Below are 20,844 nucleotides of genomic sequence, written 5' to 3'. Positions count from 1 at the left end.
ATCGAACACTTCAATACTGCATCTGTGAAAATGTCTCAGTGCATAAGGTACCAGTGTTAATCATCAAATTTCAGATTCTGATAAGAGATGACATTTATATCAGGGCTTCTATCAGGTTCTTGTACATCACACCAAGGTTCTAGTCTTGCTGTCCCAATACAGACATTTGTGAAAACACCAGAAATTGTACTTACGATACATATTTTAATAATAAAGGTTTTCCCTGTGTTCATATTTAAATCGTCTTTAGTTAATGATATTGATCTTTGTGAAAAGATCACTCAAAATCATTTAAACTAACTTTTTAGTTAGTTTAGATAGATAGATCTTAGAAAAGATATGCTAACATTCAGGTTGGTATCTACACATATGCAGACATATGCAAAAAATGGAGACACCTTTTGATATTTTTAAAATTGAACTGTCCTATGTTTGGAAGGAAAAAAAACCCTTGTATTTTGATCTTGATCATTCTTGATGATAAAAAATAAAATCTATATTCCTTTGATGCAATGGGGTGAAAATTGGTACTTGAGCAATGGAAATATTTAAATGACTGTTAAATAATGCTAAATCATCTTGAAAAGACAATATCATTCTTTGCATAATTTAATTCAAATCAGAGCCAAATGTAGTTTCTAAAAGCCTACTTATGAACATTTTTAGAACCAGTGTACTCTACCCATGTCTTCAGGAATGTGTACAAATACTATTATAAACATTTAATATTTTTAAAATTCTGAAGTTCTAAATTCCAGGTAGATATGCAAGAAGTTCTGTCTCCTACAGTAACAGAATTATGCATTTTGGCTTTAAACTGAAGGACTGAGGTTGGCAATCTGATTGAAGTGTGCTTATTTCTGGTGATGAAGCAATGTCGAAAAGAACATGACTTGTAAATATCCTCTGGAACAGAAAAGGCAAGGAATTAAAAGTAAAAATGTGTTTTTTCTTAAAAAATATTGCAGCTGTTATACAATCATCAAGAGATGGTGAAGCTGGAACTCCTTTTATTCTACATGAACCTTTCAGTGCATTCTCAGTGCAAATTTTGGTTTCTGAGCATAACGTTAAGATGTTTTATACTATAAAATGTATGTAATTAAGAAATGGCTAGCAACATAAACAACGTGTGCACAGGAACAGCAGCATTCTTATTTCATTGTTCAAAGGCAGCTTGCTCTACCACACAGCTGGATGTACTCTAGTAGTGGGGCACGTCATTGAGCCACTGATGGAGAGAGACCAAGAAGGATTCAGGGCTGTGAAAAGGAGAAGTGGCTTGGAAACAGAAATTTGTGTTTTTCAAAAACTGTCCAGCAACTTCATTCTCCTGTGATCTCCTGCTCAGTGGCTGATGACGTGCTTTTAAATCCCGAGTGCTGCAGTTTCTCCTGACTGCACACATGCACACATTGTCACAGGTCCCTCCTTCAGAAAAAGAAGTATTATCCCATTGTCTATTTTACAACAGGAAATGTTGAAGTCAAGATGCTCAGTGGACCAGGGTGACATTTATGGGTCAAGATGCACATTCAAATGCAAGCTGATTTTCACAGCAGGGATGTGAGACACAATGACACCTATAAGCAAACCCCTAAGCACTGGTTCTGAACAAGTTCTTTTTTTTCTTTTTTTCCCTTTCCACTGGATACAGCGTATCAGTTGGTTTCTCTCAGGAGAAAATAACTTCACTTTGGGGGATTTCAGTAACATGAAAAGAGAAAAGAAGGTTTTGGATTTCTATCATCCACTTGAAAAAAAGTCCTGAAATTTTACTTGTATTATTTGCACTGTTAAGACAAGCTGCACAGAAGAGTCAAATACTTTGTGACCCAGCTTGTGAGATCTCTGCCATTTGGCTGTTAAATCTGTGTCTTGCTGCTTGGTCCTTTCCACAGGATGAATTTATCTGATCACCTCATGTTTCTGTAACAGACAGACTACTGGCGACACTCTCAGTGAAAGTCTTGGTCCTTGCCTAATTCAGTTTTTTTTAAATCAGGGATAAGAAAACAGGGACAAATAGTTGCCTTGAAGAAATCTGTTAATTTTTTTATTCAAAATAATTCTATGGGAATTTTAGGAAAAGAAAATAAGGGACCAAAAAGATCAAAATCTTGGTAGTGGAGGAGAAAAAGGTCTCTACCTTCAATTTTTGATAAATTGTTTTGATTGGGTGTTTTCTCTATTAAAAAAAAAAGTGTAAGCATTCAACGAACATTAGTTTTTAACCATATAAAATGACTTATTGGCACGTGCAACTGATTAATTTCACTGTAATGGAAAAGTGATTTAGGAAATACTTCTATCCTATCAGGAACATAACTTGTGTTTAACTCATCTCACATTCGGACTAGTCTCCCTGGAACTGATTTTGGAATCAAGGGCTTTAGTGTGCCTGACTAACTAAGGAACCTACATGTCACTCTTATGAAGTCCCATAGGAAATGAGGACCTTACACAGGATTGCTGTCATTGCTGCCTACAGCTGCCTCTTGGGAGCGTGTAGAGAAGCTGGAGCCAGACTCGGTGCCAGGAAGAGATGCCTAAAGCTTTCCTAAAATTTAGAATTTTTAATTTTTAATATCTGGCATAAATTCAAGCTATACTAATAAATAAAAAACCCTTAGGAATTTTACTTTTATATTAAATTACTACCTTCCTTTTTGCCTCCTACATATTATTTTTATAATACACATATATTTGGTTTATGAGCACAATTTTTTCACTTTCATTTTTTTGCTGATACAGAGGCAGATACAGAAATCTGATACAGAAGTCTGAGCAGCTTATTATAGCTTTTGATAACGTTATGAGGTTTTCTATTATCTTTTCTTATTTGACTGTAAAGTCACAATTTTTCTTTGAAAATATTGAAATCTATGCAAACAATCATTCTGTGAGCATTACACATTTTGTCATCACTACTGAAACCATGTTTGGTTTTTAGTGCATTAATCAAGGAGCATGGAGGGAAATAAACCTCACTTTTGTGAGTATCTGAATGTGGAACATAGTAGCATACTTCTAAAAAACATGAACATAATCTTTACTATGTTCAGGAAAACCAATGCAGTAAAGAAAAAAATGACAAACCTAACTCAATTTAAAAACTCAAAACTCAGAAAATATAATTTGTATCTTTGTTGCAAGGATATTACTCAATACTAGTTCCACTTGCCATATTAGAGTATTTTTCCTCCCGACATAGAGATGTTAATTAATAAGAAACTCAAATGAGGATCTCATTTTAAGTGGGTGATATTAATTTCCCTACAGAAAGCTTACAGAATATGTTGTCTCTCTCTTTAAAATTATTGCATCAGGAAATAAGGGATAATTATGTTGGCAGCGTGCTGCTTTTTTTTTTTAGGTCGAGCAAGATGTCATGTGGGACGTATTGCCAAACAAATTCCATGACGAATTAGGTGATGTAGTATGTATGAAATCTAAAAAATCTTCCACATTATAAGTCCAAACATCTCTGCTTCAGTTATACGTAAACTGGAAAGAGGGGGAAAAAAAGAGTTCTTTGTATACACACTTATTTCAGTAAAAACAAATCCAGTGTGGCACTGGCAAGTTCACAGACATCATGGGAACATTTTTAGCAGAACAATGCTTGTCATTTGGAGCTGGGCTGCCAACATTTCTGCATCATGCTTATTGGTATTTGAGTAATTTCACCACTTGGCATCAACTAAGTTCAAAAGCCTGTTTGTAACAGTAGTCTTTATTGTACTGAGGCTGAACAGAACAGCAAAACTAGTTTGCCCTCACACAGCAAAGGGCAGAGTGACTCAGAAGAATATGCAAAGTGATTCTACTTGGTTGATTTTCATTTGTTTCTGAAACAAAAACTCTCAATCACTAAAATGTCATGACAAGTCAGCGAAATGGTTGCAATTCCCTCGAAACTATGTTTTAAAAGTTAAGCCTCATCTGAGAAAGGCCCACTAACAGATGGGGTAATGTTTATAGGATTTGGATTGGGCTTTCTATGACATGCTCAACCTATTAAAAATACAAAAGAAACCAAAACATTGTGTAGAAAACAAATGAATTTATAAAAAAATAGTATTTTTTAAATTAATGCAGGTGGTATGATCACAAAATGCTGAAAGCTACGTCCTCATAGATACATTTCATCCTGCTTCTTGTACACTGATATTGGATTGGTCAACTTCCATACATTTTGTGAACACCAACATTTGTTTCATTCCCTGTTTTTATTTTTTTTTAGTAGTGGATGCATTTAATTATAAAATATTGATCCTTTTCATAGGGAATAAAAACTGTTCCAGCTTCAGTGTACTGAAAAAACAATATGATTTCCAGAAAAAATCTATGGATCTTCCTCCAAAACTGCAAAGCATCCAGGAGAGTAAAGGAAATGGAGGATAAGATCCCCCCCTTGCACTACATTAGTATTTGCAAGACTACATGATGCAGACAGAAGTATTTTTGCCTCAACGCCTACCAGGTCCTCCTCAAAATACGAAACAAAATTCACATATTAAAAAACATTAAGTAATTTTTAAAATTAAGTAATTTTTTATACAATTATTCAAACTTCTAGGTTTGTACAGTTGCAAGGTAGGGGTCAGATTCTAAGCACACATGCACACATTTTCAGCTAAGCGACTGAGTTACTCTTTGCTTATATGTTGGAGATCAGCACTGGACCAAAGCAAATGTAGCAAACGAGTAGTTCCTTTGTTTTAACACAAGACCTTTTAGTACGATTGTAACATAGATAAATGTATTTCCAAGCAGACAAACAAACTTAGAGGTCTGCTACAGAAGTAGGGTTTTTTTGGTTTTACAAACTAATGACAATTGATAAACTTGAGGTACAAGAGCTATCCGTCACCTGCAAGCATGCTATGCCTACGGACTGTCTCTGATCCATTCCACTAGGTATTTCCCAATTTTGAAGTCCTATAGAAAAGTGAATGATTTTGTTCGGTATACTTTCTGAAAAAGTACATGATTTTCCAAACCTATCGTTATAGCATTTTCAGATAGAAAGTGTTCAGAATAGCTGTGTGCGATCTTTTTTAATAATACTAACATATTGTTTGTATCTGGTCTGGTGGGATACTCTTTAATTGGAGGCATGTCTATGAGGAATAATAATTGGCACAGTTTTTGTTTTTAATAAATATATTTATATGTTATTTATTTCAGTAATCTGAAGGCTCCAAAAAATAGCTCTTGGTAGAGTCTTTACTAGTAGAGAGTGACAGATTGGAGAGGGGTACAGGGAGGACTGAATCTGCAAGGTTACACCATTACAGAACAGACTGCATTGGACTAGCTTATCTACCTGTTTTAGCTTTCTTCAAGACAAGATTTCTTCAAACAGGATCTGGAACAAGTATCTAGACTCCGCAGAGGATGCAGATACATGGCTTTTATTGCCTAGCTTCCAAGAAAGATTAAAAAAGCTGAGTACCAAGGGAGTATTAGAAACTTCCGCAATCACCCTCTTGAGCAAAGCGAGGAGGAGGTAAAGAGAAAGCTGCCAACCACCTGCATGCGTTGGAAATCAGGACAGGCTTTGGCACCTGATCTGGGGCCTGACTGGTATGTTTGTTGTGCAGATCAAGATCCAAATCTCCAGCAGGAGATCTGAAAGAGAATGCAGCAGGATGGAAAGTGTCAGGACTCAGCAGGAGCAGGGCCACATTCCCAAGGCAGGTGGTTGCAAGGAAGCTGGGCCATCACCTCACCCATCGGCGCGGTCCTACGGCTGGAGGCAGGTGGGCAGAGTACCCAGGTGGCAGCAGCAGGGCTGACGAGCGTTGGCCAGGACCAGGGAATAAGCCATGTCCAAGACTGGTGTGGGAAATCAAAGTGCCCAGGGACAGGATGAAGGGCAAGCAGGCCTGTGGCACCGTTGGGGCAGGGACAAGGGATCCAGCTGGGCTGAAATGGCATCCTGGGACCATGGGCAGGATGGCGGAGGCTGGGCAGGGACAGTAAGGCTGTCAGTGCCTCCAGGGTCTTGACAGCAAGTTGTTTTTAAAAAGTACGAAAAAGAAGTTAGGGTGCCACTTGATACAACTTATTTGTTACAGCACTGACCCAGGGATAGGGGGTCTGAATTCAACACTTTCCTCATCCTAAGATTAGCGGAACAAGAGCAGAAGCAATATCTCCTTCTCCTGGCAAGGGAAGGGCTACAGGTGTGGTTCTGAGGCACCAGTTTCAATAGATAGGAATCAGCAGTTTTTCAGTCCTATCTGCTCCCCAAAGCTGTTTTTTTTTTGGCTGGGGGGTGGTATTAATCTCTTTTTTACAGTCAGAGAATATTAAAACCAGACAGAGAGATGCCTAATGATTTCTGGTGTTCCCAGATGTAGGCAGCTGATGAGGGGAGGAACCTGATGGTAAGTTTAGGCTCAGCAGTAGGGCTGAGGCAGAAGCAAACACTGAATCAAGCCCCAAACCTACAAATAGAGAGGAATGAAATTAAGAGAAAATGACACCACCATTAGCGCAAGAAGAATTTCAGAAGCAAGAGGTGTAGGAAATAGCTGGGGTGACCAGCGGGTTCCCATTCCATGCCTTCCCCGTGATGGCTCCCTCCCGCAAGTTCCGGTAGAGCAGTAACATCCTAGAAGAAAGCAAATGGACAGGCAGATGGCAAACTTCATGCTGCCACACACTGAGTTAATCTCTTGTGGGCATTGCTAACAAACAGGGTGGTAAGCGGCAGATGCTCATACCTGCTTTATTTCAGATGACCTGCTGTATTGCTGTTATCAGCAGATCAGTGCATACAAATTGTGATGGACAAATTTACGTCAAATCATGATATGAGTGACATGTCATAGCCCAACCTCATTAGTGCAAGAAAGTATTTCTTTTCTAGGAGCAGCATCTGGGTTACATTTAGAGAAAGACAAGCTGTGTATTACTATTATTAGACTTAATGATTTGGAAACCGTAAACTACAAAACTAATGAGAGAAAGGGTACGTGTGTGTGTAAGCACGCTTGCCATGTAAATGATTTTCGAGACAGGTAGGAAAATGTGCTTGATTTGTGGACTTATGAGGACTCACCAGGGTGTCAGTTAGTTTCCATCTAACTTGCACATAGCCAATATTGTCTTGTATTTAAAACTATCTTTTTCGCAGAAATACAAACAAACTTAGGAACACTGGCTAATCGGCATTTCTATTTGTAAACAACTTATTCAGCAAGATGAATACATTTATCTACTAAAGAAAGGTTCTACTAATGTATCAGGTATATTTTATTTGCGGTTATTTTATTTTACACCTCATTGTGTATGTCTGGTTTAGGCTGTAAACTCCTAGAAGCAATACCAAGCTCCCTTTTCTCACCCTTACCCCTCTTCCTCCCCCCAACCTCCACACCCATTTCTGTATCGTATAGTGCTGTGTGAACTGAAAATGCTTGGAAATATAAGAACCAAATAACCTTCTGATCTGGATAGCAAGCACAGTAGCTGGGGAATTAAATGGTTTGTGTAACACTACACCAAGCAAAGGCAGTGTGTTACTTCAGAAAGACTAAGGTGAGCATCCTCAATAACTGCAGTGAAAATATGATTACTTACAGAAATTACCACAATATTTTATTTATACTCTATTCTGATTTTCCCTTTAGTCTCTGATTTATACACCACTAGTACGAAAAAAATAAAATTAAATTTACATGTTTTATTTTTCTATCAGTTTTGCACAAACCTTTCCTTGTTATAACATTAGCAATTTGTATTGACAGTCAGGGCCCTGTACAAACTGCCTTAATTTTTCTTGCCACACACTTAGGACAAAAGTGTGCCTATCTCCTGGCACAATCTCCTGGCATCTTCCCTGTCAGATAAGGAACGGCAAGACAACAGCTCTAGGATATGTTTCTTTCTGAATGGTCTACCTTCCAAGAACTGCTAAGAAAGGACACAGGAGAGCTCAGAAAGTTTTGTCTGCACACAAAAAGTATCTGAACTCTCACGGAACTGTGGCTCCTTAATCTAAGGCTTATAGGGAATTTACAAAGGGCACATTCCCTTCTGGACATGCCTGTAATTCCCATTATCATCAATGGGGGTTATAAGCAAGTCGTAGCAAAGAATAAACCCTAGTGTGTTAGCACTGCCCCTGTTTAACAGTCTCTAAATCAATACCAATGATGTGACAGTTTTACTTTCCGTATATTCTGACCCATTTGAAATTCAGTTTGCACTTAACTAATGAAAGAGTACATTTTAATCCTCCTAACGAAAGGATACAGAACAGCCATTGGAGTCTGAGCCAAAACCGACAAAGTCAATGAGAAACTTTCACTCTACTTTAGAGAACTTTGGATTGGTCCCTTAATGAATAACACACAGTTCACCCCTGCTAAAGAGAAAAAGATTGCTCACAGAATACAATGCTATTCTGACACTTAACCTGGCAAAACACAGTTGCTGCTTTAAAAGGAAGTTTCCGATATACCCTGTTCCAGACTTCAGAAAACATAGCTAACAATATACAGTACACTGGAGTTTAAAAAAACAAGGAACATGTAGGGGAGGGAAAAAATACTAAAGGAACTTGAAAATGTTACTGTTGCTTTCTGATGTACTGGGCCCAACATGTTTCTCTGAACACAACCCCAATTCTGTTTGTAAAAAAATATAGTAAGCATCAGGCTGGAATAGGAAAAAACCCATAAAATTGGAACAGAAGACTATGCTTAAAGACATTTGTGCAGGGAACGTGGAATTTTATTCCTGATACAAGTCATTTTCCAAACTGTCCCGGAAAAGATGAGACACAGAGGAATGTGTCCACACATGAGATCAGAAAGTTAGAACAGATTTACAATATAAAGTCTCTTCTGCTGTCTCAAGAGGAAATCACTGTCTTTGGATGTCAATAAATACAGCTATTACAGGCAGCACAGTGGCTAAAATATTCTTAATAGGATTCTCCCACAAGGAAACATGAACGCAGAACTCCCTATTTCCTATCTGAGTTTAGTCACAGATACAAAGATGATCTTACAATCTCAGTGTAATATGGGACAGGTTTCCATTCAACTTGCATAAAAACATGCGCAAATTCTATACAGATGTATTTGTAACTAGACACCCTGACATCATCTGGAGTACATGTAGTATCTCTGAGGTTTCAGTGGTAATCATACTTCTGTTTAAGCACTGATATTTTCTGTCGTTATTTGATGCTTCACACCAATTTTTAAAAGAAAATTATTGTAACGTTAAAGTTCACTGGCTGAAAAAGGAAAGTTAATACCGTTCTTCAAAAAAGCAGTTATCAATCCGTGCCTTCAAAATGCAGCTCTCAATTCAATTTGGTTTAAGTAACTGCTTCATTCCTTTAAAATTATTTTATTCTGAACATTTCTTTTCATAGAGAACATTACCTACACATGTTAGGAAATCACTGTCTATAAATTATGTACAACAGAAATAGTAGTGTATAATAGCTCTACTTAAATAAATATGTATTATTTATAGTGTCACAGGTGAAGTACTAAAAGAAATGATACAGTCTGCCAAGAATCTTATTGCAAAAATAACTTGTCCTAAATGCTGAACATGTATAGTATTGGCTTTTTTTCCCCTGCTATTTGGATATTTTTAGTAAAATTGTAATAAAATATTTCAAAATAAACACTGCATTATTAATGTACTTCTTATTTGCCCTAGGGCAGCTCTCACATAACTCTATCATTTAAATTCTCTGCTCTTCTTACATTACATACAATGGAGCTAGTCCTGATCTCATTTATATTACCTTTTAAACTGGTGGGACTTCATAAACATTATAGAAAATACTTCTGATCTACACCAGATGACACGACAGACAAATGAGGTGTAGCTTTTCTGTACTGGCCTCTCTGTTGTGTTTCTATTTCTAAATCAGTGCTGAAAGCTGAAGTAGCACGCTTCTTACATTACATACAATGGAGCTAGTCCTGATCTCATTTATATTACCTTTTAAACTGGTGGGACTTCATAAACATTATAGAAAATACTTCTGATCTACACCAGATGACACGACAGACAAATGAGGTGTAGCTTTTCTGTACTGGCCTCTCTGTTGTGTTTCTATTTCTAAATCAGTGCTGAAAGCTGAAGTAGCACATGCCGTATTTAATTTTCTAAAATGAACTGCAATCAATATCTTTGCCCTATATTTCTGCTGAAAACCGTACCAGCGCTGTAACAAAGCAAGACACTTTCTCTAGCATTCCTGGTATTTCACAGAAAGAAAATGTATCCTGATTAATTTATCTCTAATTACACAAATTCTTTCTAGTTTCAACACTTGTCATTGTTTGTGATAAGAACAACAGGATCAATCAATTCAAAATGGGACTAAAGTACATGGTTCTTAAATTACATTATAGATCTCTTTCCTGTTCAGAGGGGATTAATGTATCAGTATCACTTTGTAGTTTGGGGCACTAATAATCTTGAACTATCAGGAAAGAAAACATGGCAGCAAATTGGTTGCTTTCTTCAGTTGCTGCCACCATGCTGAAATTAAAAGATAAAACTTAGGAACATGCCCCCCAAACTTCATATAAGTATTTATGTATGCTCATTAAAGATGCTTGCTCATTAATTAAAAGTGTACAATGCTTCATTCATCCAAATAGTATAAATCTATAAATTCAGTCAATTTACTTGGAATTAGAACACTCATACATCAGCTCTTAGTAAGAAAGCTTTCAGCTTTCCACATATTTTATAGCCCAAAAAACCCATAGAAATATTTTTTTTATTAATAAGCAACATTTCTTGTTGCTAATGCCCTTAAAAATTAAAGGGCTCAGGGTCTGTTATGGCATCTGAAGGTACCTCTCCAAGTATTTGGCACATCTCTTCAAGCAAGCAAAGCGATGGAAATCAACCCATGCAGAACCTGATGTGCACATCTGGAGGTTTCCAGATCTGCCATCTTCAGTGTTCAGCCAATCACTTACCCAGTATCTAAATGTAAAAAAGTGCTATTGGTTCAAGGTGCCTTATTCTGGATGCCAACTGCACAGCAAGATATTTGGTAGTTTTCCAGCTCGATTTTCAGTCTGGCCTCAATAATTGAGAACAGCATTTTCTGAAGCACATTTGTAATTATACTGTTAGAAGACATCATAACAAATAATCTCAAAGACTGTAATGCATTAGTCAGTTCTTCAAAGTTGGTTACATAGGTAAGATCATTAAGTACTTTTGCAGTGTCCTCCGGCAAGTGTAGGAAAGACAACATTTTGCTGCAATCCTGTCAGTGAAATGAGGGTTTTGCCATACACTTGCTTTCTGACAATTGCACCCAGCTCAGCATTTTAATATCACACCAATTGAAGTGTTATGCACAATCTAGGAAGCCAATGAATGCAGAATACGCATGTAACACCCTCTATAACGTCAGTTTCAAAAATCAATAAAAGGAGAATCCAGTTTTCTTATTCTGGAATAATCTGCATTTTTGTAAGAGAGAATAAAGAGTAAAATGATTACGTATGTAATATTGACTTTATTGTTGCTGAAAAGTGCTGCCTCTCTTCTGAAATTTCATCTACTTGGTATGAAAAAACCAGCACATTTTAACCTTTAAACAGCATGAGGCACGTGAACTAGGAGAAGAATCTCATTTGTACTCTTGCTAAAAATGTTTCATGGAATTAAAATATTTTAAAGATTGGTCTAGATCCATATGGCATTGCTCTGAATTACACCAGCCTAGCAATCTTTATGATAGGAGAACATGGGTTGAAAATTTCTGTGGGCAAAAATAAAAGTAAATCTAATCCCTCCATCTTGGAGAACACTGGTTTCGCTTCAGGTTTTTTCCATTTCTAGTACAGCTTTCACGTAAGCTGGTGAGACAACAGGATCAAATCGCATTGCAGATGATACAATCAAATCAATTAGTTACATTCTCTTTTGGAGACTTATTTTTCTAAACCAAAACTTTGTGCACATGTGTAAGCATGCAGTTAAACAAGGCAGCAGTGTGTGCTGCATACATGAGAAGATCTTTGCTTGGATCTGTCTTCTATAGGTTGTCTGAAAGCCATGTGTTTAGCCAACCCAACCAGAGATGCTAGTCTATCCACCTCAAGGGATTCCATACTCCCCGCCTCCTAGTGTGATCCAGAGTTTCTTATTCACTCACCCCACAACAGCCAATGCAAGGCCCCTTGTCTGGCATGCGCGTGCATTCCTATGATCTCCTCTCTGTAACACCAGGGGCTCTATTTCTCCCTCGCTCTCTTGCCATCTTTACTTCTGTGACCCCAATGTCCATTCCTGCTTTACCCAATGTTGCTTCCTCTTGCCCTCTAGCCAGGAAGCAGAGAGCCCTATGGTCTTCCCTTCCACATTCCGCCACGCTCCCATCCTCATCCAGCTTCTGATTTGATGGTGTCCCACTACCAACACTTTTTTTTTTCCTTTCAGCATGACAAAAATCTGTTTGGAAGATGGGCAAAACTGATGGCTGCTATGCTGAAAAGCCTTGAAAGAGTGCTACTGAGGGCTTTGATGCACTCACAACACCAAAAGTAATTAAGGATATAGCTCTGCTATACATGTAGCAGAGACCCACATCTGTGACCTATTTTCCTTCTTTTTCTAGTTTTATTTATTTATTGAAGCAGTAGGGTTCTGTTCACTGACACCTAGAACATTTCCTGAAACCTGGAGCTGATTTGATTCAGAAATACCCTTATAAAATACACACAGAAGTGTATAGTTGACCTGAGTATAAATTCAGGCAAATACTCGAGCTGGAGAAAGACATACCCAAGAATCATCATACTGCTAGCCTCACAATAAAAAGGAAGCTGCATGAGTAAACGAACACCTTTCTTTGTTTCATACTTCCTACAGTTGAATCTATAGCTTACATAAGATTTCTCTACATTTGCTTTCCTGTTCACATGTGATTTCCAAGCCTGTAAACATACCAGCAAATTATTTTATTGAACCTGACATGAATATTAAAAAATGATATTTGGAACTTTGCAACACCTTTTACAAGGAAGGACTCAACAAAATGTACAAGCATTAAGCAGTGTTAGCTATAGCATGTTGTGCTTGCATCCTCTTCTGAGGGGAACCCAGTTTCCCTGGCTTCATGATTCTCTCCTACTGTCTTCCAAACAATCATTTTTAAAAGCAGCAGGATCCCTGTTAACACAGTAGCGTTAATGTGTTTCCACAGAATCTCCTGTAAGATTGAGAAACTACCTCTTCTCTTTATTTGCCATTCTAATATTGTAGCAAAGTCTCAGACAGTACAAATTTTCCCCAAAGCTGTACTGAAAAAATCCCATATGAATCTGCCAAGCCAGGTTAGGTACTGGGTACACATGATTATGAACAACCGAAGAACTTTTTTTGGCATGGGTACAGCATTTCAACAAGAGTAAATATTTTAGAACTCAGGCTATTTCAAATGTCAGTAATTGTTACAAATGTACAGTTAGTTTGGTGAATCTTTCTGGTTTCCTTAAATCCCTAAAAATCTGAATTCACGTAACAGTTTCAGCCTTACGATCCTTTCCTCCTACTCTCTTTCTCCACAGAAAACCCTAGACAAAAACTTCAACATGTTAATGTTTTTTGGCACACCTGGTTCAGGATAAGGAGTTGAAAATACAACTATAAAGACTCAGAAGCTGGAAAATTCAATAGATTTCAATACATATTGTTGTACAAAAATCTCAGGGTGTTAATAAGCAATCTTATTATTTCTTTTCCAAACCAATGAAGCCTAACAACAGTAATTACTCTCTTTACCTGTACAGTCCTCTTTGCTACAAAATATAGACTGACAGGGAGCAATAGTAGGTTGTGGTAGTTGTCTTTCTTTTACTGTATCTGAGGAATGCATACTAAATACTATGCTCCATTCAGTTTGGTAAGAAGGAGAGGAGGGAGAAGAATTCTGTTTAAAAAAACTGAAATTGAAATGGCCTGATTGGAATTACTGTGTACAACCCTCTTTGCTGAAATAAAGCTGCTAATTGTTTGCTGTTCTATAGACTGTGCTGTCTTTCAGTTAACAGCAAAAAGTGGCCTTTATGAAAGATTATCTGAATTAACGAAAATGCAGTTTGGAAATTACGACATAATCACCCATTACCATACAAGACATGCATTAAAATCCTGAATTGGTGTTTGTTGAGCTGAAAAGATGCTTGGTCTACAAAACAAAAAGAAAGCAAAAATACACAATAGGACTTTTGGTCTCTGCATCCATGGTTATAAGAAATGCAAGGCTTAATGTATTATGCATATAAAACAAATGGGAAAGGACACAAGCTAGAAATAAAAATACTGGAAAATTATATGCAAAAATCAACCAAACAAAAGGTTTTATCTAGTGGAAATGCTTTGCGGTGCTTAAATTCTGATGCACACAGAGGTAGGTATCTCAATAAAAAACTGAGAAGGCAAACATGGAACCAAGTCCCAAGTTCCTTAACACTAGAAGGCTGACAGCTGACATAATTTATTAATGTTAACAATAAATATATATTTTATAATGTTCCAAACAAAATATTATTAAAAGTTTTCTCAGCTATGAATAAAAATCACAACAGCAATAGGAGAGACCTAAATGAGTTTAGTCTGCCTGTCAGTTTTTGAAAATTTATTAGACAATTGGTGGTGCTCTACTTTTACTGTAAAAGCTCCCTTATAACTCTTCAGAAATGATAATGTGAATGAAAAGTTTAAGAATTAAGCTATTAAATGCCCTCTGAACAATCCTTTATCAGTTTGATAGGCATACAGTATACTGAACTAGCTAATAGGGAGTTGAGAGAGCTTTACAAAAAAAGAAAGGACTTATCTGCCTGATAAAGCACTGCTGCAAAAGTCCTTATTGCTGTTCTGAATGTGGATCAGCATGAAAAGAGATTTCCTCCCCTGTTTTTAATATTTTATTAATTAAAAAACCCCAATCTTTCTTTGCATTCATTAAGCGTGGAAAAGCCTCATTAATATAGAAACCACTGTAAGTTTCTGGCCCTTATAACAGTTCTCCCATGACAGCAATAGTGACATATCAACAATCAGTATTCTGCATCCTAATGGTGGTTTTCAAGCAAGCCTCATAGTTCAGACGGGGGCAGTAAAAGCTTACACTATCCCTTTAAGGCTTCCTTGATGTCTTTTGGCATTCTTTTATAATTACAGCTTTTACTGTAAGCACTGTACTGAAGGCATTGTGCTGCAATTGAGTCCTGTGAAATGATTTGAGATCAGTGTAAATGCCACTTTTTAAACAACTAAACTGGCGAACATTTAACTTTCCTTTTAGACTACAAACACAACTGGAGCAAATATGCAATTAACTATCAAAATAAAATGCTGGGCTGGGAGATTTGGACAATTTTCACACAATTGCATAGCAATAACTCTGTCCCTCTCCATTTCCAAATTCCCTCTAAAGTCTCCAAGCCAACAACAGATTACACTCACACATTCTTTTCAGTTGTAAAAGGTATGCATAATAGAGGAAAAATATTCAGTACAAGTTTTAAGAGCTAAAGATACAAGGTTTGTAAGAGACAAGTATCTAAACTATTGGTGCTGTACACATGAATGTAATGCCTCAACAGGTATGAAACATACTGAATGAGGATTTGCCAGTAAGATGGAAAGGACTGAGCAGATGTGCTTTGTACCAAATGATTTTCATATTTCAATGTGACAAAATAGATGAGCCACATAAAGCTTAATTTCAGTTGCAAATTGCAAGCTGGAATAAGTTCCAGAATAGTAAACAATTAGCTGCTTTATTTTCTTTTTAATAAGACTAAATTACCAGATAATATCTACTGGCATCAACTTGGCTAATAAAAACCTGTTTAATAGGATTTGCCATTTTTCCAGTTGCTATCATGATCAGCTTTGCATTTTGATTATCTTTAAACTTTGCCTCAATTTTCTCATAGAAAAGCTCTCAGTAGTAATTGCTTTAACATTTATTCCAGGTCAAGTGGTTAAGTATGAATAATGATGTGTCAAAAATGTACAGTAGTGCTGTCAATAGAGCAATTACCATTTAGCTAGAGATTATTATGGCACAAGAGCACATTAACTGGGCACAGTAAACAGAACAACAAAGAAAGAAGGGGCAAAGGGACCAAACTGTTTTCAAAACCTGCCAGTGTTATACAGTGTGTGTTACTGACAGATATTAGTTGTTACATAAGAGCAATTAACTCTGCAATCAGCTTCGCTCGGCAGCATTGGATTAGAATGTTTCCAATTAGAACAAGAACTTGGAAGCACGTTTCTAGAACATTGGCTTAATTTTTTAAAAATAATCTCACAATGGCTTTGTTTTCCCTTGCACATTTTGCATTGCTGTTTGGAAAGTGATCACGAACTGGCAGTATGCTTAAAGCTTACCCAAACCACCAGGAAGCACACTAGTAAAAATACAGCATATGTCTGTCTCTGGTCATTGGTGGTGGTGTAAAAGCGAAGATATTTTTTCCACATGATTTTTATAGGAGGAATGTTTTGATTTGATGTCAACTTGAAATCTAATGCATTACTGACTAACCTGAAAAAAAAGTTTAACAGCAAGTCACAGGTTGAGAGGTGGTTTTCTACAGCCTCTAATACTAGCAATCATTTTGGTATTATTCCTTTAATTACGGCAGCATAAAGAGTATAAAGTTCTGCCTACAAAAGCTATTTGTTCAGGTATATCTTTAAATAGACATCTAACCCTATTAAACACATGAAAATTACAGTCTGGCAGAGCACAGAAGTGTGACCTCTCAAGAACTGTCTCCTCCAAAAGCCAAAGCCATCTGTATTATCCAGTCTGCTCATGATGGCTCAAGAACTAGGCAAATTCTAGAAACTCCCAAGTTAAAAATGTATGTGTCAAACAGCCTCCAACTTAAACCTCCAACTTAAAGTTTTTAAAATGAATCTTGTAAAAACATATATATATATATATATATAAAATCTTGCCTTCTGCATATCTTATTATTCTAATTCCTCCTGTGTTCAACATGGGCCAATTACAAGATGATCCAACTGTTGCTTCATTTGCCTCTGAGTGGTAATTAGAAAACTTCATGACGGTCCAGTACAGTTGGGTCTAGCTAGAAGTAGGAAGGCACTCCGTTCTCTGAGAAATTTACATGTGTTTCACAATTAGATGATGCTAAACTTCAACATGGAAGTGGCGGTACAATTCCACTAGCTCATCTGTGTCTATCCATTATTTCCATAGCTGAACAGAAATTATGAGCTATGTTGGGGTCTTATAAAAAGAGCTGACAGTGGACGTCACTTCCAGATGCAGGCTTTATTGAATATGCAATGCCTGGGAAATATGGCACGTCTTTGAGCTCCATGTTCTGGAAGTATGAATGTTCTCCCTATATTCAATTACAAATTATTTTAGTCAACGTCCACTGCCAAAAAAATAAACTGGAAAAAAAAAAACCATGAAACTTTGTCAAGAAGGAGTATTTCATAGGAGCTTACCACTTTTTTGGGAGGTGGGGAAGACATTAAATCTTTATTTCTACCTATGCTTCATTGTGACATTTTCCAGGACATCAGTATAAAATATTTATACATGAGACAATTCAATACTACTAAAAGAGAGTAATTTGTGGCCTTGATTTATAATTATAAGTATTTCTATCTTTAGGTAAATTTTAAAATTTCAGGCCATGTAGGTGCCATTCACCCACTTCTTCAAGGAAACTTTATAGTGATTTGAAAGCAAACTTTTCATTGCAAATGAACTGAAAACTTGAGTTTGCCCTTACAATCTCCTGTGATACATTTTCTGAACGTGTCTCTCATAGAATCTGAAACTTTCCTTAGGCCCTCATGAATTGCCCATGCAATTACTGTGTTCTTCTTCACACAGTGCCTGTAATAAGCACTGTGATCTAATGACAAGCATCTTTGAAAATCAAGCAGCCCTGCACAGTCTTTTGAATCCTTTTCATTACTGAAACCTATTGTTTTCACTACTGAGCTTGAACAGACTGCTAATGCAACTTACACAATGAAAATTGAGAAAATCAGATGTAAAATGTATGAAAAGTTAAAATTAATTTTTTATGTGCCTATATACTGTAAATCAACCAGTGTCAATAAGCAGCAATTTGTATTGGATTGTTTCCACTTGTATAACAGTCTTCTCTGATTATAACTTTTCCTTTACTTAGAAAGACAGTGAAGCAGTCTATTTTGACCTTCAGGATTGTTAAAGGATGGAATGCACTTGTCTACAGTCTTTATAAATAATTTGAAAGACCAGGTAGCTTCTAATAACTAGAACACTAGAGCATATGATCAGTGATTCAGATTTGGGACTGAAGTGCTCATAAGCCCGTGCAAAACACGAGAAGGCACAAACTGTCATTTAAAGAGCAGCTAAAAACCATAATTCTATCCCATATATCCTGTAGCTCACCTCAGCCCATGTATATGTGTTATATGCATGATGATAGAAATTTAATTTGGAGCTCTTTGAAATTTACCCAGGAATTTCTGTTGTGGCTTGCCTCACTAAAGGAAACAAGGCAGATTTCATTCTATTGATTGAAAATCAATTAAAATTTTGATTGAGTTTAATTATTATTATGATCTGCATGATTAAAAAACATTTACAAAATTTGTCTCATGCCTTGTAGAATCTACTACAAAGAAACAAAATAGGAACAGTACTAGCAGAGACAGGGGCAGCTTTAAGGAGACCTGGGGAGTTCTGAAGGAAGAACTATAGAGATGGTCAGGGTAACCACAAGATGAAGAAGAAAACAATTCTTTAAAAACATAAAAATCGATAAGATAAAAGTTTTAAAATGCAGTAATAATAGGAAATAATTAGGCAATAATAAGAGAAATACACTTCCATATTAATAATCCCATATAAGTCAATGGGAAAACTCATACACTTGAAGATGATTCTAAAAGTGCTCGTGTGCTTGCCTATACCTTACATCCATCTTTCTTTTTACAGGGGTGATTCAGTGCCTTATTGCAGTCATCTGATGTTTCGTATCAACAGTGATAGGTTATAACCCAAGAGATATAAAAAATCTCAAACTATTAACTTACTGTCCTAATACACAGTCCCATCAAAACAGAAACACCAATCACATTAAAAGAGCAAAAAATGCATGGCCAACAGAGCAACAGAAGTAAAATATTATGCTATACAAGGTAGTTGATTGCCCCACTTCAAGATTTGGAACAAATACATTCTGTCTCTGGGGAGACAAACCCAACCTGTCAAAATGATAACAGTTTTCCAATCAAAATATACCTGATATGCTTAAAATACTTAAAATTCCGTGCGTTTACCTCAGGATAGTTTAATTCATGTGCAGTGGGGTAAAAAAAACAAAAGAAAGAAGAGACTAGAAGCTAAAACAGAAGATGAAAAGTTCATTAGTTCGAAGATATCTTAAGTTTGTGTAATACTATAAAGCAAAGCAGCCTTGTATAACAATTAATTTTCTTAGCTTTAATTTTTTTTTAGATACTAACTCAAAATGGCATGGATGATATCACAAAAAACTATTAAAAAACTCGCATTAAAAATAAAAGTGTTATTTGAAGACAATATGTCTATTTATGTATTTTTTTATTTTGAACAAACTCATCTTTCTCTTTTCTGGAACAACATATTTATTTGCATATATTTACTTGCAAAGATTTTTTCTCCTAGGAATTTGTTTTGCATCCTTGTGAAATAGGTTTCACTTGGAAGCAGTGAACAAACAGGATGTCATAAAATTTCAATTATTTGCATTGCATTGAACTTCTGATAGTTATTTCAATATTAACCCTTACCTTCCCCCCCAGTCTCAAAATCTAACGCAGTAAGAGACTGTATTTATGTTAATCAAATTGAGTCAGGAGGAATTATAAGTTAAAGGAATGCTGATAGCAATTACAACTCGAAAAACGTACTGGATTACATAAAAAATTCCACTAACCAATTTTAATTAAGAATAATTTGTTAGATGTAAATATATTTTTTCCTATTTTCATAAATGGACATGTTATAGTAAAATCTGTGGTGGTATTTTAGTAAAAATGTTGCATCAGAAATATCAAATCTGAAGGTCAAACTTTTATCCTTAACAAAACCCCTTACATCTCTCACCTTATTTTCCTCTCAAATACATTAATAAAATAGGATGTGAAAAAATTCAATAAATGAAAAAAATAAAAGCAAACATATGCCACTATGAAAACATTGCAGAAAGGAAGTTATAAAACATTTCCAGATGTTGTTCTCTTATGTTGCCTGCCTGCATTTTTCTGTGTGCTAGGTACTTTGCAAATATAAAAGAAAAATCAGGCCTTGTACCATACAGAAATCAAAATTAATAATGTAGGTAACATGAAAACTGAAGCAGAAAGGACATATAAAAGTGTTTGGTGGATGTTCACGTACATGTAGTGATGATGGGGAAGGCTAGGGAAGCTATATAAAGCCTTCCCTTTTCCTTTCCCCCTCAAGACAGAGCTGAAGAAAAATAATACAACCTACAGTTGAAAAAGGCCTTGAAAGTGCTTCGAGGCCATGAGAATGAAAGATGAGAAACTCCAATGGCGATATTCCCCCTCAAGACAGAGCTGAAGAAAAATAATACAACCTACAGTTGAAAAAGGCCTTGAAAGTGCTTCGAGGCCATGAGAATGAAAGATGAGAAACTCCAATGGCGATAGTAATTTAGAATCATAGAATCATAGAATCATTGAGGTTGGAAAAGACCTCAAGATCATCGAGTCCAACCGTCGACCCAACACCACCACCCACTAAACCATGTC

Source organism: Aptenodytes forsteri, unplaced genomic scaffold, assembly GCF_000699145.1.
Source record: "Aptenodytes forsteri isolate BGI_AS27 unplaced genomic scaffold, ASM69914v1 Scaffold65, whole genome shotgun sequence".
NCBI lineage: Eukaryota > Metazoa > Chordata > Aves > Sphenisciformes > Spheniscidae > Aptenodytes > Aptenodytes forsteri.
This window is presented reverse-complemented; position numbering follows the sequence as displayed.